The sequence below is a fragment of the Eschrichtius robustus genome, chromosome 3 (assembly GCF_028021215.1).
Source record: "Eschrichtius robustus isolate mEscRob2 chromosome 3, mEscRob2.pri, whole genome shotgun sequence".
NCBI lineage: Eukaryota > Metazoa > Chordata > Mammalia > Artiodactyla > Eschrichtiidae > Eschrichtius > Eschrichtius robustus.
In genome coordinates this window covers 65,151,949-65,177,182 of record NC_090826.1, presented here as the reverse complement: position 1 = coordinate 65,177,182, position 25,234 = coordinate 65,151,949, and positions in this window count along the sequence as shown.

Here is a 25,234-nt window from a genome sequence, read left to right as displayed (position 1 = left end):
AGTGAAAGTAACATTTGTTCAGCAACTACCCTGTGGCAGGTAAGTGCTGGGGCGGGGGGCACTTGACATAAAAATACCTTCGATTTCTTCCAATGGGCAAGGCTCACCTCACCAGCGAACTGCAACCACAGCTCACTGTTTTCATTCTCAGCCATCTCCGTGTTCCAAAACACACGTCTCAGATAGGAAATTATAGATACTACCACCCATCCCTCAACGTTGAAGGATCATCATGAGGGCTTTATCAGAATTGGTAGTTTGCAGCACCCAGCTGGCTTGTGGTAGTGGGGAGTCAGACTTAGTGCTTCTAAGGAAGCTCTGGATGTGTTTGCCAGCAGATTCCTGCTCAAAGTTTTCTTTTGAAGGAAAAAGATGTAAAGGAATCTGTCATCACATCAAGAGCACATATACCTCTTAGACCTTTTTGGGCAGATAGATGAGACTTTTTTTTTTTAAGTCAAAGTTTTCTTCTATTACAGGGTAAAACCAGTTTTTGGAAGATGACACCTTGAGACAACAAGAATAATGTTTACTACATAAATTAAGATCAATCTCTATTCCTGGCAGTGTTAGCAATCTATATTTCTAAGTTTATTGATTTCAATACATGCACAAGATTATAAGTTGTTTAGTAGTAGTAGTTCGTGACTTCCATTCCAGAAATAATTCGATTTGGACAAGCAAAATATGTTTTCTTGAAAGTATATACTTTGGATGCATTGGTATCAAGAATGTTATTATTCTAATGAACTTCACATGGACTTGGTGAGAAAGAAGTAGCAAAAAATAAGATAGTGAAAGAGAGAAAGGAAATTCCAAGATTTTATCCAGCTTAAGGTGTAGAAAGCAAACCCTACAGCAGTTTATGTCCTCAATCCAATCCTAACATTTTCTCCTTTTATTTGTCCTTGGCTTTTATAGAGTTTACATTTGAGCTATTTGCTGACAAAAGAAACCAAACAGTGCAGGAAATTAAACTTTTCTTCCTAAAAAAAGTATAGAAGTTTGGATCAATATTACACAAACACTGTTAGAATATTAGCACTCTATGCAAAGGATTATAACTTCCATAGATTTTTCTTGTGCGCTTCTGCAAAACTTCATTATTTCCATGGCTGTTGAACTGTAACTATTGCCAATTCCTAAAAAGGCAGGTCAAATATTATGTCAATTGCTGATTAGTAGCTCTATTCCTTGACAAGTTTACCAGTGCTGCCATCTGATGTTTTGTACAGAGTGGAATTAATGTTATTCCAGGAGGTAATGGTAATGAACTACATTTTACATCCACAGAGGAGACTGGACAGCAGGGCAGTCTTGCACTATGGTCTTTATCTCTAATCAGATGCTTTATCACCTCAAATCCTGTCTGTCAAGTTCCCCCAAATAAGCTGGATTTATTAAAATGGGTTGTTACTCATTGTTCTGATAACGAGCTCCACTACTGGCGACTGTTCAAAGAACCACAGAAAAGCAGAGCAGAGGACCTGTTAATAGATAGCAAGCCGCCTACACAGGCAGTGGGAATTGGATATGACTTTTTTTTTTTTTTTTTTATAAGTGTTTTGTTTTTTTTTTAATTTATTTATTTATATATTTTTTTGGCTGTGTTGGGTCTTCGTTTCTGTGCGAGGGCTTTCTCTAGTTGCGGCAAGCGGGGGCTACTCTTCATCGCGGTGCGCGGGCCTCTCACTATCGCGGCCTCTCTTGTTGCGGAGCACAGGCTCCAGACGCGCAGGCTCAGTAGTTGTGGCTCACGGGCCTAGTTGCTCCGCGTCATGTGGGATCTTCCCAGACCAGGGCTCGAACCCGTGTCCCCTGCATTGGCAGGCAGATTCTCAACCACTGCGCCACCAGGGAAGCCCGGATATGACTTTTAACTCCACGTCATTGATGGTAATTTTTGGTTGCTTGCCCGATTTGCCTGGGGCAACTAAAAACATCACCTTAGTTTTATTCAGGCTAATTGTCAGCCTGTGCAGTGGTGCCAACTTTGAGAAATGATTGACAACCAGATATACAACCTCAGGTGTATGAGCCTCCAGTTCATAGTCATTAGCACTCAGTCACTCAGAGCTGGCCTGCCCCAAAGACAGTAGTGGAGGCCAGACATCTGACGGGACCAGAGAGCTCTGGGGAGGCGCAGCTGCACGTTCTCACCCAGATGTTCACGATTCTTGTTGCATCATTGACCATCCCCGGGCAGGGAAAGCTGGATTGCTTAGGGTCTCTTGATGACCTTGTCTGACACCCATTTGTGTGCAGGGGCGGTTCAGGCTGGACGCCATCTGGGCTGACTTGGCCGGCCGTTTCATCATGTGGCTGCCTTTCCACGCTGATGGATTTCTCTGAATAGCTGAGTGTGTCAAGCTTCACTAGGTAAGTGAAAAACAATGCATAAGCCCTGGAGTTACTCACCGCATTTCTTCTCAATCTAGAAAATTGAGGACTGCCTCTCTCAGACTTGTTTATAATTTTAGGGAACACACAGGATTAGAAAATAGATTATTATAATATCTGTATATAATATCCATTACCTTTACCATCTAACCGTATCTCAAATTCTGTTCTTTCTCCATTTATTCTTTTTAAACACATTCCCTCATACAGTTAAACAGAATTATTCCGCACCTGTCACTTTTTTGGTGTTCCTACTGCTCTGTTGTTTAACCAAAATTCTATCGAAAATAAAATCCATATGAACAAGCTGTCAGAGCTTACATCTAAACACAGGGCTGAAGTCAGATGTGCTGTGAACTAAAGGGTTATACCTTAGTCAGGGAAAGACACTTAAAATTATACAGTTAGTATGACTTTTCCCCCAGTCTGAGGGAAAAACATCCAAGGAATTAAAACATTCTCGAGGGTCTCCTGGTGGTCATCCCCAGTTTCTATCTTTGCTGAACTTCCTAGGATCTCTGCTTCTTCCTGAGAATGTCTTTCTTGTCAAACTTGGCCTTGAGAAATTTCATGTAGCCTTTGGGGAAAATGTACTCCCCACCTACAGGGGCTTGAATCGCCTGAGGGTCCAGTTGTCTCCCCCAGTGTGATTTTGGGTGGAGAGAGGAACGTTCAGGGGCTCCAGCAGGACAGTGCAGGACGGCATGTAGCCCTTCGAATCCTGCAGAGCAGTCTTACGTCGGGGAGTAACCCTAACGGATCCTTCCTTAGATCCTCCCATCAGTACAGCTGGTCGTACTTTGCTTTATCTTCAGTCGCCCAGTAGACATTTGTTGGCTCACGTGGAGACATAGATGCGTGCACGGACCTCCCACCCACATTCTCTGAAGGACAAGCCTTCCTTTCCAGAGACGGTTGAGTCCTTATCTGTTGTCATAAACTGGAAGCCAGCAGGCAGAATTCTAACCACAGATAATTTTTGTTTCGCTTACATAATGTTCTAAGAATGAGAAAATTTCACCAAAAACATCTGGCATTTTAGCTTCTTTGGAAGTTCTACAAGGCATTTCTAGAAGGCAACAAACAGCTGAGCTCTGGAGCCCAGCTTTAGACAGACCATATGACCTCATCTGCTACAGGCCTGTCACCCCTAGTGTCTTATGTTTTTCTTCCTCTTTTGGGTTTTTGACTCCTGGTTTAAGGGGAGGAAAAACATTCTAGATTGGACACAGTGGAATCAGCAGAACTCATTAATATACAGAGAGGTGTTAGGTTCCTTATTTCTATTCCCACTCCCTTTTCAAATTGTGATTCTTGGGTCTTCCAGGAATGAAAAATATAGGTCCTTTACTAAAACATCTACTCTCTGTGTCTGTTTGCTTAGTTACAGAAGACCTGACAGAAAATTTGAAATTGTGACATATGAGGGTTGGTTCAAGCACTTTATATAAGACCTCAACCTCCTTCCAGGAGGGAAGTGAAGGAATTTCCTTCCTCCAGGGCTGGAGGATCATAGGAGATTGCCACCATCACGCATTCACAGAGTTAAGATTTCCTAGGAGAAACCTTATAATCCGTTTAGTTTAATATAACTCTGTGTGAGGATCTCCTCTAAAACATTTCTGATTCTTCTTCTTGATTATTTCTAGAGTTAATGAGCTCTCTACCATCAAACACTGCCCATTCCATTTGTGGACACACATGGGTGTGACGTGTGCTCCTACTCATAGGGTTGTTGCAGTAGGATTTCTAATTGTTGTTTAATTCTGGAAAGTTCTTTCTTTTACTGAGCCAAAAATCATCTTATAAATTCTTCTCCTAATTATCTCCCATGAAACTTCTCAGGCTCTTCTCTCTACTGTATGAAATCCTTTCAGATATTTGCTGACATTGATACTTTCCATAGTCCTATCATGTTTAACTTAGACATCACCAGTTATCTCAGTGGCTTCGCCTATGAAATGATTTCCAGAGTATTCACCATTTTGCTAAATTTATACTTGATATTGCAACTCTATTATTTTGGAATGTTAAATTTGTCAATACAATAATACCTAGAAGTAAGTGAAACAGTCTTTTTGTATTTTAATTTCAGCAGAGGTCCCACAGACAGAGAACAAAGCAATACGTGCCAATAGGACTGCCAAGCCACACAACTGCAGGGGGCACCATTCACATCATGGTCTGTGAACAGTACACTCTGGAACTGTGCATGCTGTGCACAGCCTTCGTGACCCTACGTGGATGTCCCAGACACTTCTTAGAAAGAAGTGCTGGGCACACTTATAGGATGTGCATCAGCCCATCACTCACTCACTACCAGGGTAAAAGAAGGAAGACAATTCATTGCAAGAAAGAAGAAGGTGGTGGTGAAGATTTCATTGAATAAAACTATACACATGTTGATTTCTCCCTGTTTCCACAACTACCTACCATGGATGAGAGGGAACACTTTCCCCTTACCTTAAACCAAATGAAGAGGGCTTTCAGAGCACAACTCAGAGAGCTTGGGCCTTGCCTCTGAACTTGGAGAATGCAGTGACGTAAGCACCTTGAGACAGAACTCTATCATGGGGGCACAGTGTTCCAGATGTGATCAGATCAGTGAAAAACACAGAAGAACTTGTCCATCTGAGAACATACACCAGTATCACATTGATGTCTTAGTTGCCATGTCACAAAATGGCTTTATACTGAGTTTCCAAGCAAACGTCTAGGTATTTCTTATATGAACTGCAATTGGTTCAGGTATCTTGATATTTTATTTGGGCAAATAATTTTTTTTTTGAGGTCAAATCAGAATCAACTAGCTATAGAGGCAGCATCATTAAATGTGGATTTAGATTGCCTTGGTTTGTGTCTCACCTTGTCTACTTAGCTGGCCAATGCATTAATCTCCCTGAGGCTCAATTTTCTCACCTGTACCATGAGAATAATAATACCTCTCCTTCCCCCAACCCTGGAATTGTGAGAATTTAATGAGCTAGTGTGTGAGGGTGGTTAGCACACTGGCAGCACTTGATAGACACCAGTTCCCTTCTGCCTTCTTTTTTTTTTAAATAAATTAATTAATTATTTTTATTATTTATTTATTTTTGGCTGCATTGGGTCTTCTTTGCTACGCGCAGGTTTTTCTCTAGTTGTGGCGAGCAGGGGCTAATCTTCATTGCGGTGAGCAGGCTTCTCATTTCGGGGGCTTCTCTTGTTGAGGAGCACGGGCTCTAGGCGCGCAGGCTCAGTAGTTGTGGCTCACAAGCTCTAGAGCGCAGGCTCAGTAGTTGTGGCGCACGGACTTTGTTGCTCCACGGCATGTGGGATCTTCCCGGACCAGGGCTCGAACCCGTGTCCCCTGCGTTGGCAGGCGGATTCTTAACCACCACGCCACGAGGGAAGTCTCATTCTGCTTTCTTGATGACACCCTCCATTTGTGGTTTTGCTCATCCCCAGCCACCACGTAGGGGACAATGTAACACAGGGGCTGAGAGCCATTGCTAAGAAGCTGTCACCACTTACAAGCCTGTGACTTGGGCAAATTACTCCAATTCCCTGCTTCTCAGCACCTTTCTCTGTTAAAAGCGAGAAATAAGAGTATTTGAGTGTAAGATGAAACATGGCATTTAAAGTATTTATTACAGAAGTTGGCACTCGGCACATATTCGGTGATATTTTTTCTTTAATTATCATTACTGTTGCTGCGACTATAGTATAGCTGCTTATTTGCTTTGATGACAAGGCCTGAAACTGTCCTCCAGAAATCTGGACAAAAGGTCTCTTTGAAACACATTTAACAGTGTTTGCTCTGGGGACGCCTGGAGCACATTTAGTTTAATCAGTCCGAAAATGAGTAGCCAGTTTCCAGAAGCGGGAGGTGGAGGGTGGGATGGCCAAAGAACCCCACTTGACTGTCTCTCATTCATTCTGATTCATATTTCCTACAAAGATCTCTTGCAAATGCCTCTGAGATGGATCCTCTCCCAAACTCTAGGTGTCGTGATCATATCCCCCAAACTGACAAGTTACTTTGATTCTGTCCCTTTCATTTCATCCGTCAGCTCTTCCTTTTATCGAATTAACTACAGAGGAGTTGCTTCCCTCCTGGATTCCTCTGAATTCCCTTCCCTGCTGGTCCCTCTACTAATACTGCAGTTTTTGCCATCCTCCTATGGTGTCATCTATGTTTCCTGCTGTGCAGCTTCTCAGTACCCCTCTGGACTCTAGGGGGACAAACTGGGTCATTAGGAGTTAAGTTGCAAAACGATGGAAAAAAGTAAATTTAGGCTTGTCCTAGTCAAAATCTGAGGTTTGGGATATAATAGTGTTTAACAACCATTTTATAACCAAGAGCTCCTTGTATATTATTTTTTTAATCATCATAAACATAATGTTTTGACAAATACTGCATTTTTATTCAGGAATGAGAACAAATATTGTCGTCCTAAGAGAAAGCTAAATGGACCACAGTGAAATGACCCATAAATTCTGATAAAAAAGAAAATTACTATTTTTATTTAGCTTAGCCATGTTGCCCTCTGCAAGTATACTTTTTTCTTCCAGAATCCTGAGAATAGCTTGCACACCCATATTATTACTTCAATAAACCCTTAGAAGTTGGCAACCTCAGATTAGGAATTTCTGGGTATGGCTTTAGCTGGAATCATTAAAACCAAGTCTTTAGTGAGAAAGATGTCATGTATATAGAAGAAGATGATGATTTAAAACTAAATAATTTATTCCTTTTTTATTTGTTTCTTTAGTGTTAAGATGTTTATCTTAATTACTACTTTTAGGGGAGTAGGCATGGTGGGAAAAGTAAGAGCTCTGGATCAGAAAGATCTGGTTCTTATTACTTACAAGCTGGTTGACCTTCATTAAGCTAGTAAACCTCTTTGAGGCTTGGTTTCATCATCTATAAAAAGATCAATAACACCTCATCTATAAGATTGGCGTGAGGATGAGAGATACATAGGTAAAGGGAAGACAGTGACTGGTACAGTGTAGATAGTTATTAAAGTGTAGCTCTTACTATGAGGATGAGCAAGGTGCCAGTTTCTGAAAGCTTACTGGTGAGAAAACTGAGGGATGGAGCATGTCAGTAGCTTTCCCAAAGTCACATAGGCACTCTATGGCTGTAGTATAGGCCAGCTTTGCTGTGATAGCCAATAAACTCCAGATCACAGTGGCTTCAAAAAGCAAAGGTTTGTTCCTCATTTGTGTTCATGTCCATCATGAGTCTGCAGGGGGCTCTGCTCCATGCTGTCCTTGGTTTGGACAACAGGCTAAGGAAAGCACCACCATCTGGAATGTTGCTGATTGCTGAGCCCAGGGGATAAAAGATGGAGAATCCTGCAGGAGCCCTCAAACAATTCTACCCCGAAGTAACACACATCATTTTTCACTCATATTTCATTGGCCAGAACAAGACCTATGGCCGTGCCTAATGTCAAGGTGACAGAGACGTGCAAGCCCCATCTGAAGTGGAAAGGAAGCAGATATGGGTGAATAGAAGCACCTCACATGGTGACAGAATTCCAGTTCAGACCCAGGTCTCTACCTCTTCTTAAACCAGTTCTTTATAACATGGCTTCATTGGTACCTTTGAAGAAATTCCCACAATCTAAATGTCATATATGCATAGCCACTCAAGTTTAAGTGCAAAGACGTGCTGCCAAGCAAAGTGAAGGGGATTTATACGTTTCTTACTTTCTGTGATTGTAGATAATTGAAGCTGAGTAAGCACCTTCCATTTAAGACTTTGCCTATTTCTATGTCACTTATTGCCTTTTAAGTCAGTAAAGCTGTATTTTTCCTCTTGACTTCTTTTCCCTGCTTGCCAAAACTTCTCCATACCACAGCACACCCCAGTGTTAACAGCTTCACTTTTTTTCCCTTTGGGTTACAGCTGAGGAAATAGTCTCAGTTCCTGTGTGAGCCTATAGAACACATCGGAGGGACAAGGCCATGCAATTTCCTGCTCTCATGTCCAGTGATGTGGAGCTCTGGCTCAACAGAGCCCGCCTCCTGGATCCCTGCCTCGGCCAACCATTTAGCTTAGGGGAGAAAGCTCCCTATGGCAACAGCCCTGTGCGGGTGCAGACAATAAACCCTGTTGTCATGATTCCTCCTCTTCCACCAAATTGTGGAATCTGAAGTGGACTTTATTAAACGAGAGAAAAACTTACTTAAAAAAGAAACTCAGAGGAAGGGAGAAACCCCAGAATTCTGACTTTGGGTCAGCTATTGGGACTGTGTTACAAAATCCATATTTCAAAGAATCACCAGATTTTTCTTTCCAAATGAATTTGTAGAGCTCAGGAGCTCACGATTTTGCTGTTTTAATCTGCCTACCTACTGATTTATTTTCACTGTTTTGGGTTTTCCCACAGTTAGTTGACTGGTGGATAATCTCAGTTTCCAGCTCGTACTCCAGAACGGTATTTTCCCCTTTGTATGTTTTTGATGCTTGGTCCACACGTCCATTTCTTTTATTGTGATAGGAAAGTCTCACTAATTCAGAATCCATGATCACTCCAACAATGCAAAAACTGTTTTTTTAACCTTTGTGCTCTTAGGGAGAAAGCTTTGGCTGAGCAATTCTCAGTGAAAGCATACTCAAGCTCCTCTAGGGGTGCTTATTTACATGAAACTAATATGTGAATTACCAAAAAAAAATCTTTAGTCAATATCTGTTTCTCAAGGACCTTATCAGGTAGCACCTTAATTTTAGGATTAAGACCTTAATCTAGTTTGAGTTATATATATATATTTTAAAATTTTTATTATTTTTTAAATTTTTATTTATTTATTTATTTATTTATTTATTTATTTATTTATGGCTGCGTTGGGTCTTCGTTTCTGAGCGAGGGCTTTCTCTAGTTGCGGCAAGTGGGGGCCCCTCTTCATCGCGGTGCGTGGGCCTCTCACTATCGCGGCCTCTCTTGTTGCGGAGCACAGGCTCCAGCCGTGCAGGCTCAGTAGTTGTGGCCCACGGGCCTAGTTGCTCCATGGCATGTGGGATCTTCCCAGACCAGGGCTCGAACCCGTGTCCCCTGCATTGGCAGGCAGATTCTCAACCACTGCGCCACCAGGGAAGCCCTAGTTTGAGTTATAATATGAATTTGTAGGTCATAAAGCTATGCTGTTATTTAAAAATAAATACTACAGTTCAGATTGTTTGTTTCATGAGCTTCTCTATCATCCGATCATCCGCCTCCTATATGAACAATCCCAGACTTCTGCTCAACGCCATGAGTCTACTTTTAACCTGAGTTTAAGAAGTGCAGTGTTTTTTTCTATACAATCAACTCCATTGTATAGAGTATATACATTCCCCCTTTTCTTCTGGCTAGAGAAAAGAAAATGCAGTCAGTAGTTTACGATGCCTGAATGCTTGAAGATCAGTGCTATTTGCTTCCATGGAAGAGCCAAGTCCAGTGCCATTTAAACCAAAGGAAGCTGTAAAACTTTTTAGAGACTGTTGCTCTTAAGGGCTAGAGGATGTGGAACATTCTATATACTCTGTCAGAAAACAGATGTTTGGTAAGAAATGAAATCCCTGCTCTTTGGTTTCTTTTCATCAGCCACATTACTGAGCCATTGTGCATGGGGAAAGCTGGGAGAATATTTGGTACAATCGAGAACAACTTTCCTTGGGATCAGTGACCTTACAATTATTACCCTCCCCATGCGTGGTTATGTTCCTTACGTCTGGAAGGTGGGAGGGAAGAGAGCAAAGTGTTTAAAATCGTGGGTTCTGGAATCATGGAAAATGGAATTTGAATCTCAATTGTGCCACTAAGTAGGTGATATTTAACTTATCTGAATCTCAGTTTCTTCATCTGTAAAACAGGAATAAAAATAACACCCACCCTACAGTTGTGAGGATCCAAGGAGTGAAGCACTTATAATAGTGCCCGGTACACAGTAAAGTCAACAGACATTGTCTGCTGTTAGGCCAAGCGGAGCCTGCGTGAAATTCTATGGACTCCACATATGCTATTTCTCATGGCAAACAGTAGTGTCAGCCGTCTAGAGCTGCTTAGGGAACGTTGGGCCAAATAAGCAAACCTAGTCTTCCGTTGCATCCAGCCATTGTGAGATCTCTGCTCCGTTCCTCTCCCCGGATTCAACGCCTGTGACTTAGAAAGCATTTTTGGCTAATGGTGGATAACCACAGACATGGTGAGCTTGTTACCATCTAACAAATTCACTCATACATGGGTGGAGCCAGAGCCAGGGCAATAATTATTATGACTCTTATTATGTCACCTGCTTTACATCCTTTCCTCCAAATGGAGTATCCAGGAAAACATGAATTACACTCCTTGTATCACTTACTTAACAAATGCTTATTAAGTACTTAAATTCACGGCAATTCGATTGGGCTGAAGAGAGAGCAGAAACTCAGCCTGCGGTTGGAGGAGAGAAGATATGCATGCAAACAACACCGTATATGCATATACAGCGCCGACAGTATAGACACTGTGTTAGAAGAGGGGGTGGCCCCGCAGCAGGGGCTTGACACACCTGAGGCCTGTTCAACTCCCATTTCCTTGATGAAACCATCAACTTCTACCTCTTCTTTTCCTCCTCTTCCTTTTTTCTCATCCAAATCACAACCTCCATTAATGTTTGGGCTACAGAAACTAGGACAGGGTCTATAGACACTGAGTCCACTGTCAGCTTGAGAGGCTTAAATGGGGAGGTCTTGGCTTGGGGAAGACATCCTCTTCCCCCCAAGCCCCATCTACCCGGCCAACTCTGACACATCTTTTAAGCCTCATCTTACGTACTGCCTCCTCTGTGAGTCTTTCTCTGGCTTCCCTGGACAAATTTTTTGGGATAGGGATGGGGATGTATTTATCAGTAATATAATTGTTTGAAGACAATTAAAACACAAATATCCTGCATTCTCCTTACAGATTCCTTAGTGGTTATGCCTCCCCAACAGCTTCTATGTTTCTCTCTTCTCCATCAGGGCCAGTCTTTTCCCTCTCCTGGCATAGAATCCCTGGGAGAGGATGGTGAGGAATAATCAGGGTGTCAAGGCTAGATGAAATAATAATGTGATTAGTGAGAAGTGGTGTTCAGCATCACAGAGAGTGGGTACATGGCTGGAAATGGTGGGCGATGGGCGTAGGAAAGGACCATCAGTCAGAAGGCACCTCTGTATTGCACCTTATTTGTACTTCCATCACAGCACTTGGCACCGCATCATTCTTTGTCTGCATGTCTGTGTAGCCAATAGACTTCAAGCTTCAGGGCAGACAGGACCTCTGTTCATCTTTGAGACCTCAGGCATAGTAAATACCACTGATTTCCCATGACCACTAAATGACTCCAGTGACTGCCCCATTCCAATCTGTCTGTAGATTCCATCCAGCTCAGAAATAGGGGTAGAAGGGTTTGGGGACATCTTGCCTATCCTGGTTGCTCAGAACTCTAAATTAGGGATGCCCCCTTGAATTTGTCGCTCTATCCATTGTACATGCCCTCTCAGCCTTTCCTATACCTAATGCCATGCTTCACTAAATGGCTCACTGGAATTAAGTCAATTAGGGAAGCTTATTAGGGAAGGCTGGAAAACAATTCAGGTTTGAAGTTAAATCCTTGTACATTTGTTCTTCATTTTCCAACTTCTCAATGCTGCAGCTTTGAAGGACCCAAGCTAATGTTGGAGAATGTGAGGTATTAGGAAGCTCTCTTGTAAACTTAACCATCTACAACTGTGTCCTGATGAAACGCTTACATTACTTCTTACTGGAGTTTTATACGGTGTTGCTAAAAGAAGGGAGCCCTGGGATCACATCAAATCATCAGGCATGTCTGTTATATCTGAGGAGAAAATCTTGATGACTTGATCTTTATCTGTGGGAGAAAGATAAACCCATGGGAAAACATTCCTCCCATATGTTTATTCATTCCTTCATTTGTTTATTGCGCACATACTCTGTGAGAAGCACTGTGGTAGGTGCTGGGGATAAAAGGTGAAAGATGTGATATCTGTTCTCAAAGTCTAGAAGGGTAAATTATCTCTCTGATTGCAGTGACAATCTAAACTAGGGTGGACAAACTTTTTCTGTAAAGGACTAACAGTAAATGTTTTAGACTTTGTGAGTCATAAGATCACTGTGGCAACTACTCAATTCTGCCTTTGTAGCACCAAAGCAGCCATAGGTGATTCACAAACAAATGTGTGTCTATGTTCCAACAAAACTTTACTTATGGGTATTGACATGTGAATTTCATGTAATTTTCATGTATCCTATGATGTTATTCTTCTTTTGATTTTTTCTAACCCATTTACTAATGTAGCAACCATTCTTAGCTTGTGGAATGTACAAAGATAGGCAGCAGCCTGGATTTGACCCTTGAGCTGTAGATTTCCCACCCTTGACCTAGGAGATGGTCACTAATGGTTTAGATCTGTGATTCTTAAGTCTAGCTCCTATTCAACCAAAGCAGAGATCCAATCAGCATTGTAGGAGTAATTCTTGTCTTTTCTTCTCTCCTGCTTCTATCAATCTCTTGCCGCCAAACCCTAATTCCACAAGTCTTCCTACAAAACAGAAATCTTTTATAAATTTATGATACTACTGGGGACATCTGGGGACTTGTTTTCCTGTGAGAAAATGAAAATGACTCCAGTGACTACTTGGTCTCTGAAACAGTTTAATTTACTTTTTTTCTTTTTTCCTTTTTCCTATCCCCATACTAGAAATTAACATAAAAATTCCTTCTGGCTAAATTCCCAATACATTCTCACAGTGAGCATTTTCTGAAGTGAAAATTAGCAGCTTCCTTGCAGTTTTCATCAGGGATGTGAAATTGTGCAGCTCACAGGGGTGGAGAACTCAAACCCCATTTATGAATTAATACATGCTGCTGAGGGTACCTTGCCGTCTGCGGAGTGTCATGGAGTCTTTCCTACAGAACCCTGAGTATCTAAATAGTGTATTTTAATTTCCTTTCTCATTCCACCAGTGAGAGACTACCATTTTCTATTTGCACGAATGAATTAATATGTAACAACTAGTACCTATATAAGATTATATTATTTACACCATCCTTAGGAGTTGGTAGCACTTGGGAAAATTATAAAGTCTCTCTATAGTCCCTCCTCCCTCCCTACCAATTTTTATCCAGGTGAAATCTACTTACAGAGAGCATTAAGGACACCGCCCAATGGGAACCACAGTCAATGGGGATAAGCTTATAGGGGAAAGAGCGGGTTCAAGTCCCATTTATGGCTGTGCAGTGATTAGGTATCTATAAGGCTTCCTTGTTTAAGCATAAGGTGCCACTTTCATATCTCTCATCTTCCTTCTTTGACAACCTCTGCCTCTCTCCAGCTGCTCTAGCCATCTGCTTCCCAAAGCAGATTTGAGTCCTCCATCTCTGGATCTAAGCTATTGAGCTAGAACCCTATTTTGTCTCCACTGAGATGGCTCTTGGTCTTTCAGGTCAGAAAACTCTGACAGTATAGAAAATTTGACTTCTGCAGCAATGCACAAGACTTATGGGAAAAGGAATTTGTAATTCTTAAAAACACAGGCTTTAGAATCAGATTTGTATTTGAATCCTGGTTTTTCCACTTAGGAGCTATTATAGACTTCAGGCAAAATAATTAACTTCTCTGTGTCTTAGTTTGTCTTATGAACTGGAGGAGAAAACCTACCTCAGAGAGTAGAGGTGAGGATTAAATGAGATAATGAACAGTTAGTAAGTGCTCAATAAAGGGCGGAGGAGAGAATTTAGTGAATACTCAATAAAAATGCTACCACTTTGAAGAGATTTTTTTTCCTTCATTTATACTCCAAACATTTGTTGAACTGCTGTTTGCCTCTGAGAATACAGAAAAATAAAATAGACATATACCATGAAATAGAGAAGCTCAGGTTCAAGTAGGAAAGACAGCCATAGATCAGTAAGTGAGGGCAAAACAGAGGTCTGTCCAGGCAGAATGGGGCCCCAGAGGTGGGAGTCATCAACTCACCTGGGGACGTCAAAGAAGGCAGGGTTTTGAGGTAAGTGTTGAAGGATGAATAGAAGTTTGTTAGGTTGTCAGGGTGGAAGCATGTTCCCATGAGAGGAATAGTGCAAAATTTGGTCTTGCTAGAGTTTAGGGTAGCAGAGGTAGAGAAAGTGGTCACAATGAGGTTGATGAGGATGCTGGGGACAGATGATGAAGGGCGTTGAATGTCGTGCAAAGGAGGCTGGACTCTAACATGCTCGGTGGGCCTTTATGATGTGTGGGAAAGCAGAACGCCATTAATGAGCTGACGTCCTTCCAACTCGTAAGTGTGGCTGAGCTAGAATTGAGATCCACTGAGAGCTCAGTCACCGTGGATGTGTCCAGCCCTTCACTTACACATGAGGAATCCGAGGCCAGAGATCAAATCACCCAGTGTAGAACCTGATGAAGCAAAAACGGGACTAGGAATAGCTCATCTGAATCCAGTGCTTTAAACTTCTTCCACACCAAGGCCCTCTCACGTAAATCCAGGCTTCTTTGTCTAAGCCCTGCATTCTCGCTCCTGGATTCAAATACAAGTTCAGTTCCAGGTGCTAGCATGCTTCACTGAGTAACAGCATCTTTCCCACCTTCTGAATGTCAGAACTGTCAGTCCTGCCTGCTGGAGGTGGGGGCCTCAGCTAGGAGCAAGGATGGGGGTTTTCCAAGGAGGAAATCCACCAGTTGCAATCTCTGGCAGCTGCAGAAACAAAATCAAAACTCAAAGCTTTCTTTTCCTGGAACTTGCAATCTAGGGTCTGTTTTACAGTTGGAAACCAAGGCATCACACTGTAGCTGCTCCCTGCTCTTAATTACCTTACCCTCAGCCCATCACCTAGCCCTCCCTTCCCCAGGGCCTAGCAGGAAGCACACCTGCCTAAACAGGGTGTGTGCGTGCGTGTGTGTGTGTGTTTTCAGATCTCAGGTGCCTAGGGAACCCGCGCCCCAGAGCTACAGAGCAGGGGCCTGGGTCTCCTCCCACATCTGGGCCCAGAAAAAGGGCTGGAAGCTGAGCTTCACTTCCAGCTTCCGCAGGCTCGGTTCCAGCAGCCCTCGGGCTTCTGCAGAGCCTCCGCGCCTGCCTTCCCTCCTGCCTTAGCAACAGAGACGCTGTGGATACCGCCGGCGGGTGGGGGCCGGGGAGGCTGCCTGCAGCCCGGGCGCCCAGGGGCGGCGGCGGCCCAGCCCCAATGCCCCGCGCACGGGCGACCGCAGGGCGGAGCCACCCCGCGAGCGCGACTGTCGCGGCGCCAGCGTGCACGGGCCCCACGCACCCACCCTCCGCACCCGTCGCGGGTCCAGAAGGGATCCTGCAAAAATGAGCCATTCTCACCCCACTGGGTAAGTGACAAACGGAGCTCTTCCACGCCGCGGCAGGTGGCGACTGCAGCCAGCGGCCCCTCCGCCCCCCTCCTGCTGCGGAGCGAAGGGGCGAGAGGGGGCGAGAGGGGGCTGGGGAGAGGAGAAAAATAATACGGATTCTGGGTCGCAGCGAGGATGGCAGAAATCCCAGGCTTCGTATCTCCTCCCTCGCCTTTCACTGATGTTCGCCCGCTTTGAAATGTTCGCTCAGGAAGGATTAAAAAATGGATGTGAAAAACGCATACATTAAGCAGGGACGTTAGCTGGCATCAAGAGGATCCTGTGCTGTGGAACATACGTGTTTAAATGCAATAATAGAGGTCACAACATATGCATTCGTTTGGAGAATCAGGGCTTAGGGATAAATCCTCACTGCGGCGTCTTGCATACAAGTGAGGTGTGAGTTGATATAATATTGAGGGAGGTGTCATTGTGAGGGGTACCCCTTATTTCAGGATTTTTATCTGCCCGATCTCAAAAGGATCATAGTGGGTATTTTAAAAGTATTGTGGCCAGGGGAGGTGGTGTGACGCAGGAAGGCGAGAAGGAAGAAGCTATGTGCCTGTGTGTTTACACATGAGCTCCCGTTGCTTTGGGCTGGGTGACTCCTCAGAAGACATATTTTGGCAATTATTCAACCTGTTTTAGGAAGTTAACAGTCATTTACTGGCTGTTGAAAAGAGAAAACAAAACAAAACAAAACACAACGAACCCCCAACCGGTCTTGGTCCTTTTATTGGAAGAGAGAGTATCCAATTTCCTTCTGAATTAAACAGTGTAATGCATATTAGATGGTTTTTTATTATGATACATCTAGTAAGCAGATAATATCCTAGTTGATCTTGCAACTAATTTGAAGATGCTTTCCTTTTTAATTAAATTTACTGCACATTTTCAAGAGCAGCAAATTAGCAGAGGACAACATATTTAAGATCATTTGGAGTTTGTGATGTCTGAAATACCACATTAAGCGTTGTGCTTTGGATTTACAGTCAAACTTAAAGATTTTACTTTTTAATGTATTCTCTGAGCGTTAGACATAAACTAAAATGTTTGAAAAAACTAAAAGCGTGGGCTTCCCTGGTGGCGCAGTGGTTGAGAGTCTGCCTGCCAATGCAGGGGACACGGGTTCGAGCCCTGGTCTGGGAAGATCCCACGTGCCGCGAAGCAACTGGGCCCGTGAGCCACAACTACTGAGCCTGCGCGTCTGGAGCCTGTGCTCCGCAACAAGAGAGGCCGCGATAGTGAGAAGCCCGCGCACCGCGATAGAGGCGCCCCTGCTTGCCGCAACTAGAGAAAGTCCTTGTGCAGAAACGAAGACCCAACGCAGCTAAAAATAAATAAATAATAACAACAACAAAAAAGGAATTCCTTAAAAAAAAAAAAAAAAAAAAACTAAAGGCGTATAAGGTGCCATATTGGAAGTCAGTTTCAGAACTTTTTGGAAAGTGATGTAGCTGTTCTAAACAAGCTTCTTATTTATCTCAAATAGAGTTTAGTTTAGGTACTTGAACGCTTTGACGCTGAACTCCTGTGCAGTTTTAGTTGCTGTGGGTCAGTGGGATGTAAATGGCACTACTTTTCTGCAGCTGCTCTTTGCAGTGTGTCCACATTCAGGAAAATGAATGTGTCAGTTATGGTTGTCTTCCTATGTTTTTCAGGTTTTTGGCTAAGTTAGAATCTGATTAGACCATTTAATCATCTATTTTCAAATGTGGAAAAAACCTGTAGCTGCTTATTAAATTGTGCATGATTAAGATTTCAGAAACTGAAGTGAAATTTTTCTGAATCTCCATTAGTTCCAAGCACATGGGAAAAAAAGGAAAATGTGTGATCTCGGGAAAGAGCGTGCTTCACGGTACTCTGCAAGAAAGACAGTAAGATGCAATAATAATCTTGCACTAAAATTGTAGGCACCATATCTCATTCATCTTTGTGCCCCCTTTGCTTATTCCTGTATAAAGAAATGCTCAACAGATGTCTATGGAATGAATGATATCATCTGACAGTGTGTCCAGTCTAGAGGTGGATGCATTCATTCACAAAAGAAAACCATATTAGGGCTAAACATTTATCAAGTGCTTACCATGTGCCAGGCTCTAGTCTACTGTGTAACAAGAAATACCTCATTAATCTTCCCACTCACTCCATGAGGCAGGTTCTAGTCACCCTTATTTTCACAGATAAGGAAACAGAGGACTGAGAAGTTTCCAAGGATTTCACGGTAAGAGGGCTCAGAGTTGGAATAAAATGCCAAGGAGTCCAGTTGCAGAGCCTGTGTGATTAACCATTACACTAGCTGCCTCTCATGGTCAACAGCTGAGATGCAGGGGAGCCCTAAATACATGGAAATTCTTACCCAGATCAGACCAACCTCTGACAGGTGATAGCTGTACATAGCTATCTAGTATTTTGATATATAATTAGAAAATAATTTTGTGATGGTGTCTACAGGTATATATTTTTTGTTTTCGGTTCATCAAAAATAAATGAAAACAATAAATATAACAACTTTAAATGCCGTAATATTCACCCAAGAACAAAGTTATTCAAATTGCTAAAGTTTTCCCTCAATATAAGTAGTCATTATTTTTCTTGCCTGCTACTATTTGGAAATAATAAAAGTTTCAGTGGCAAATAAAAGGTTTTCATTAAAGCTGAGAAAGCTTTTCCATCATTACTGAAGCAGTTTGTATTTATTACATTTTAAGAATACAGTGACAATAAAGTGCAGTTGTACAACAAAACAGAAATTTTAAATTTCTGAAATTCCACCAATCAATAAGGGACACCCTGATGCTTTCTTTTGGTGCTTCCTTTGAGTTCCACTGCTTCCTTAATTACAGCAGGAAACGCTTGACATAAAAATTGCAAAGGCCCTGTGCTGACTTTGTTCCAATAGAGTTTGGAGTAAATAAAAATGGTCTTAAAAACTTCTGCCAAAGATTATAATAGAGACTTTGATTCTGAGCTGCATTGTAATTTGGGGGAAGTCAACTATAAAATACTGTTTCTGGCACTGCCACCTCTAATGAAACTGTTTTAGAGTGGAAAATTTCAATTGATAGTCCCTCTAGTTTGTTCTGTCTCATCCTGAGTTGCTATTTGTTTGTGTGGGTGTTTGTGGGTTGTGCACTAGTCCTAGAGGTGGAATGGGGATTTTTACACCTCTCAGTCATGCATGAGGATAAAATGATACGGCTCTTCTGACTCCTTCAAATGATCCTCGCTGAATCCACATGCACTGCGCTCTCTGTGTGAAAGATATGCTTGGCTCTGAGTAGAGATAGTCACACTCATCTGTAAATTTGCTTTGAGGAACGGGAAGAATGGGAAGCATTATAGTTTACAACAAGATAAAAATGCAGAAGATGCTGTATGTTTGGAAAGATTGTTCCAAGGTTTAGAAGCTTTTTTTTTTTTTTTTTGGTTTAGATTTTTAAATTTATATCTTTTTAATGTAAAGAAGTGTTTCTGTAGTGACAGAGTATACTGAAATGTGGTATAGAAAGAATGAACACATCCTTAGTACTCCCTGATCACTCAGTCCTATTTCATCAAAGGCAGAGTACAACGTGCTATAGGTAAAATTGTCAATTTTTAGATAGTGGATGTGTATATATAAAAGTGACAAAGATTATAAACCCACTATGTCATTTACATATGGAGTGTCCATTGCACTTTGTCTCTGCCTTTTTTTTCAATCCAACATGGTATTATTTATTATTTTTTAAAAATTGAGATATAATTAACATAATAGTTGCAGGTGTACAACGTAATGATTTGATATTTGTATATATTGCAAAATGATCACCACAAATACCAAATGATCTCACTTATATGTGGAATCTAAAACAACAACAGCAATAACAGCAACAAAATGAACTCATAGATGTAGAGAACAGATTGGTGGTGGCTAGGGGTGGGAGATGGGGGGTAGAAAAATGGGTGAAGGTGGTTAAAAGGTACAGACTTCCAGTTATAAAGTAAATAAGTTGTGTGGATGTAATGTACATCGTGGTGACAATAGTTAATAATACTGTATTTTAAATTTGAAAGTGGCTCAGGGAATAGATCTTAAAAGTTCTCATCACACACACACAATTTGTAACTATGTATGGTGTTGGATGTTAATGAGACTTATTATGGTATCTCTGCCTTCCTAGCAGTGTAGTACTTTGTATGACAGTAGTAGGGTTCTAGTCTCTTTGTTGCTCACCACTCCTAACACCAAAATTATCTGTGACACAGAATTTCAGATTTGAAGTAATTAAATATTTCAATTCAAATTGGGTAGTTTCTATTTACCCTCCTATTAAATATTAACAATTTGATTTCAAGGAGTAAATTGTTTCTGATTAAACGAGGTGAATTGAACATGCTGATTTGTCTTGATTTCCTCTCTGATAATTTTGTTATAGAGTCTGTTCTTTTTTTTATAGAAGGGATGTCTTCTCTTATCCCTTTGCTTAACAAACCTGTTCACATAACTAGATGGGAATGGAAAGGGATTTGTTATTTGTTATACAACATCACTCAATTCTTTGAATTTTTCAGAGTTATATGCCAAAAATCACATAGTGATCTGTCACCAGAATTTGTTTTTCACTGATTTTTCAAATTACAGCTCAATTAGGTCCTCCTTTAGTTGTGTTGGAAGCAAAGGCTTGGAAACTACTTGCAATCATATTTACTGACAAGTCAAGAAAACCATTTATTGTATCAACATCTACATAATACTTCAAACTGTCCCTTTGTCTCACAGATGTTTTTCTAAGTTAAGTACACCCTAAGAAGACACCATATGGTGAGAGGTGTGCCTTTCTTTTGTGAACGTAGAAAGATGATTATAAAACGGAAAGGAGGGAGGTGGATCAACATGGCTTGGAGGTGCATTTTTAGGCAGACCAGTTTTAGGAGAGTACAGAGGAAACTTGAGCGTCTAGAAATTGATTCCCTTCAAACAATCCTTGCCTGGGTTCCCCTAGGAAAGTCTCTGGGTATCCCAGGGGAGTACATATCCCAGTTTATAAACTTCTGGTTTAGCACACAGGGTGCTGTCAAATGCAGGATGCTGTAGCAGTCCACACTTCCTTTCTCCCAGTCTACTGAAGAAAGGAATCTCTAGCTGTTAGAAGTAGAGACTTCCCCAACTTATTTTGATTATTAATAGCTACGAAAAGTTTTTCGGGGAGACAAGAAAATAAAACATTTCTGACCCAATTTTCAATTCTAAAGTCAACCTCAAATAGTCTTGACCTGAGGTGTTTATGTATTTTCAAGACTTTTAGTTTCCAGAAATATCACTTTCAATGAAAACTTCAGATTCTGGAATATAGTACTTAAATAATCTTTTAAACTTTAGTTGCTAATTTTGGTACAGACCAAGAGAAGTAGGATGCAGACTGAATTTTTGGACCTTTCCCTCCAATGGCTTACTCAGTTCCCCACACAAATAATTGAAAATATTGTATGCTTTGGAATGATTCCATAAATGTCCATCAGTTTAAAATAAACTGCCAGATTAGGTGGGGGTAAAATTTGTGAAAAAGAAAAAAAAATAGGATTCCACATCCATACTGGTTTGCAAGTGTCTTTCGTCAACTTTCTCTAAACTTGAAATCCCAAATAATCTATTATGAATATGATTTATGTTTTTAAAAAGGATAAGGAAAGAGGAGAATCAGTTGAGTCATTCAGAGTGAAACCCTTGGCACTACGAAAAAGGACATACATTTATGCTTTCAATTAAAATAAACTATTTAAGGTAAATGTATTTATCTATACTTATCTCATTAATTTAATTTTTTGTTTAAGTGATCAATTATTGGTCCTGATGTTACCGACCAGGGTTCTTGGTCTCCTGAATCAATAGAAATTTGTCAGAGGCCAGACAAGAAATTCAGGCAAGGCTTTAGTGGGACCCCTGCTGCAGGAGGGGGGAGTGAAAACAAACGACAGATTCCCATGCTTGCTCGCTCCCTGAGGGGGGACGAGCTTGTTCCTTATATGGGGTGAGGGTAGGGGTGTGTCCAGAGGTCAGGCCAGAGGGGTGGCTTAGGTGTTTTGCCCACCCCTTAGGTAGTGTTGTGTGCAGGGGGCATGTGCAGTACCCTGCTTTTGCTCTGGGCTCTTCAAAAGTGGCAGCTGGGATTTTTGGTCTCTTTGTATCTTTTGTCCAGAATTTGCCCCAACTGCGCATGCATGCAGTTATTTTTAGTCCCATATAGTTTCTTTGTATTTTGTTGCTAGAGGAAAGGTGTGTCCAGGTGCAAGCATTGCAGCACTGCAGCAAAGGGCCCCAGGTCCCAGCCTGTCTCATTCCCCCCTGAGAGACTCTACACCCTTATTCTTAAGGGGTAAGGGGCTGAAGGTCTCTTCTTCTGAAACTTCTTCCTGCTGGCTAGGGACTGCAGACCCTAGCCTACCCTAGGGGTGTAGAAGTCCCTTGCTGACTGTTCCAAGGACCTGTAGGGACCTGGGCCACCCTCTGCTGGAATGGGTTGAATCCCTTGAGCCATCGTGAGCCTTACTTCAAACTGTTGGAGCCTAGAAGGCACAAACTCAATCAAAAGGTTAAATAAACAAGGGCTAGAAAGGGGAAGAACAACAATAGCCATTAAAGGGCCTAAAAGGGAAGGAACCATGTTAACTTTGGGAGGGTTTTTATTTTTTAACTGTTGACCAGACAGTGGAGGCGATATTGCCCCTGCCAAAATTGTGAAACCACTCTGCCTGGGCGTATATTTCCTTCATATTAATTTTTACCTGTTCTGTCGCATTGATCCAAGTGCAGCAGGAAGTATTAGTTATCGCACAAACTCTACCTTGTTCTGCCAGAAGGTAATCAAGGGCCAGACAATTGTCAAGAGCCACATCAGCCAAGGAAACAAGAGAGGTCCCAAGTCCCATTAAGGCTTCAAATAGGAGCCAACTCACTACATCCATCATTTTACTTACCTGTTGATGGGGCCTGGCTTTTGAATAGGTATCTCAGATCTTCCACTGGTGTATTGTTCATCTGTTTTGACCTGTGGGGTTTCTGGAGGTAAAAGCTTTAGCCTGGACAAACGTACCCAACTAGATACCCCTTGCAGTTTGACAGCAGCGGAGGTGGTTAAAGTTACTTTATAGGGGCCCTTCCATTTTGGCAATCGTTGGTCTTTGGGGGACCCCTCTTTCCAGGTTTTAAGAAGAGCTGGGTCCTTGGGGTTTATTTGTGAAGGAACTGCTCCTTCCTCTGTATTTTTAGTGGGAGCTGTCAGTGCCTTGTTGGCGTAGTCCTGGATTGCCTTCTGAACTTGTCCTACATTAATAATGTATCTCAGGGCCTGGTTCACTTCCTCATCCAGTAGAATGTCAGTAGTACGAAAAGCCCTCCCATAGGTCATTTCACATGGGCTAAGCCTCAGACCACCCCTGGGGGCTACACAGACCCTGAGGGCTGCAATAGGAAGAAGTTGGTCCAGGGTTCATGAGTGTCTTGGCAGAGCTTTGCTAGGTTTTCTTTAAAGTATGGTTCATTTTCTCTACCTTGCCTGAAGACTGGGGGTGCCAAGAGGTGTGTAGCTTGTAGTCTATCCCTAGGGCCATTGTGAATCCTTGTGTGATTTTGGCTATAAAAGAGGGCCTGTTATCACTCTGGAGGGACTTTGGAACTCCAAACCAAGGATTTATTTCTTTTAAAAGGGACTCACAGACTTCCATAACCTTTTCAGATTGGGTGGGGAAGGCTTCAACCCATCCTGTGAAAGTATCAGCAAACACCAGAAGATATTTATATCCTGATCGTGGGGGCATTTGGGTGAAATCTAACTGCCAGTCTTCCCACGATATGTCCATCGGCACTGAATTGGCCTGAGTAATGAAGTGGGGATTGGATGGGTCTGTGGGTTATTAAGGGCACATAAATCACAGGCAAGCGTTACTTGTTTTTCTGTTCTTTTAAGCCCCTTTCCTGAAAAAGCCTTTTGCATCAAGTCCCATAGTACATCCCTCCCATAGTGGGTGGCGTCATGTAAGCTCTTAGTGAGTTTCCATGGTTGGGCCTCAGGGATTAGAACCTTATCCTCCTTTTTATACCAGCCTGTGCTTCCCTTGTCATAGCCCCATTTCTCAGCATTTTCTTGTTCCTGTAGGGAATACTGGGGAAGGCTAGGGAGTTCAGAGGGGCCAGTCAGTAGAGCCATAACTTGTTCAGGTTCCTGCAGTTGAGCTGCCTGTTCTGCAATTTGATCAGCTTTGCTGTTCCCTTGGCTCACAAAGGATCCATCCCTCTGATGGCCCCTACAGTGGGTTACTGCTACCTGGGTCGGGGGCTGCACTGCTTCTAAAAAAGCCAGAATCAAATCTTTATGTTTTATGGGGGAATTTCTAGCGGTTAACATTCCTCTTTCTTCCCAAATGGCAGCATGAGCATGTAGCATGTGGAACCCATATTTAGAGTCAGTGAAAATATTTAATATCTTATCCTTCCCTAATTGCAGAGCTCTCGTTAATGCACTTAGTTCAGCCTTCTGGGCTGATGTCTGGGGTGACAGGGCCTTGGCTTCTGTGACTTCGTCTAGACTAACTATGGCATACCCCGCCTTTCGGGTTCCCATTTCTACAAAACTGCTCCCATCAGTAAGCCTTTCAACCTCGGGGCTGTCATGAGGCTCATCTAGAAGATCAGACCTGCTGGAGTAAGTTTGTTCTCTGGTCTCTATACGCTGATGCAATAAGTCTCCACCCTTGGCCACTGGAAGCAGAATTGCTGGGTTCAGCATTTGGCACACCTTTAAGGTAATGTCGGGGGTGTCCATTAGGAAGGCCTGATATCTTGTTAACCTTCCCCCCGTCAACCAGTGATGTCCTTTGACCTCCAGCACAGATTGTACCTGATGAGGGGTTAACAAAGCGAAGTGTTGTCCCAGGTGAGCTTGGAAGCCTCATTAGCCAACAGGGCTGTGGCTGCCACTGCCCGCAGGCGGCTTGGCCATCCCGGGGCCACTGAGTCCAGTTGTTTTGAAAAGTAAGCCACTGGTCTCTGATCCGGTCCCAGCTTTTGGGTCAGGGCTCCTAGAGCTACCCCTGACCTCTCGTGAACTTACAGGGTAAAAGGTCCAAATTTGGAAGCCCCAGTGCTGGTGCTCTACTCAACTCAGTCTTTAGAGTCTAAAAGCCCCACTGGTGGTCCCTATTCCATTGAAGGGGTTCCCTTTCTTCTCCCTTTAGAGCCTCACATAGGGGTTTTGCTAGTAGGCCATAATTTGGAATCCAGGTACGACAGAACCCAGTCATCCTGAGAAAGCCTCAGAGTTGCCTCTGTCACCCAGCTCAGGAAGACTGCCGGGTTTTCATCTTTTTCCTGTGTAACCTCTCAGACCTTATCATAATTTACAGGCTTCACCATACACCTTCTCATTTCTTCTGATAGACAAGTAATATAATGTCTCATCCTAGCCTGGCCTACACAGTCTT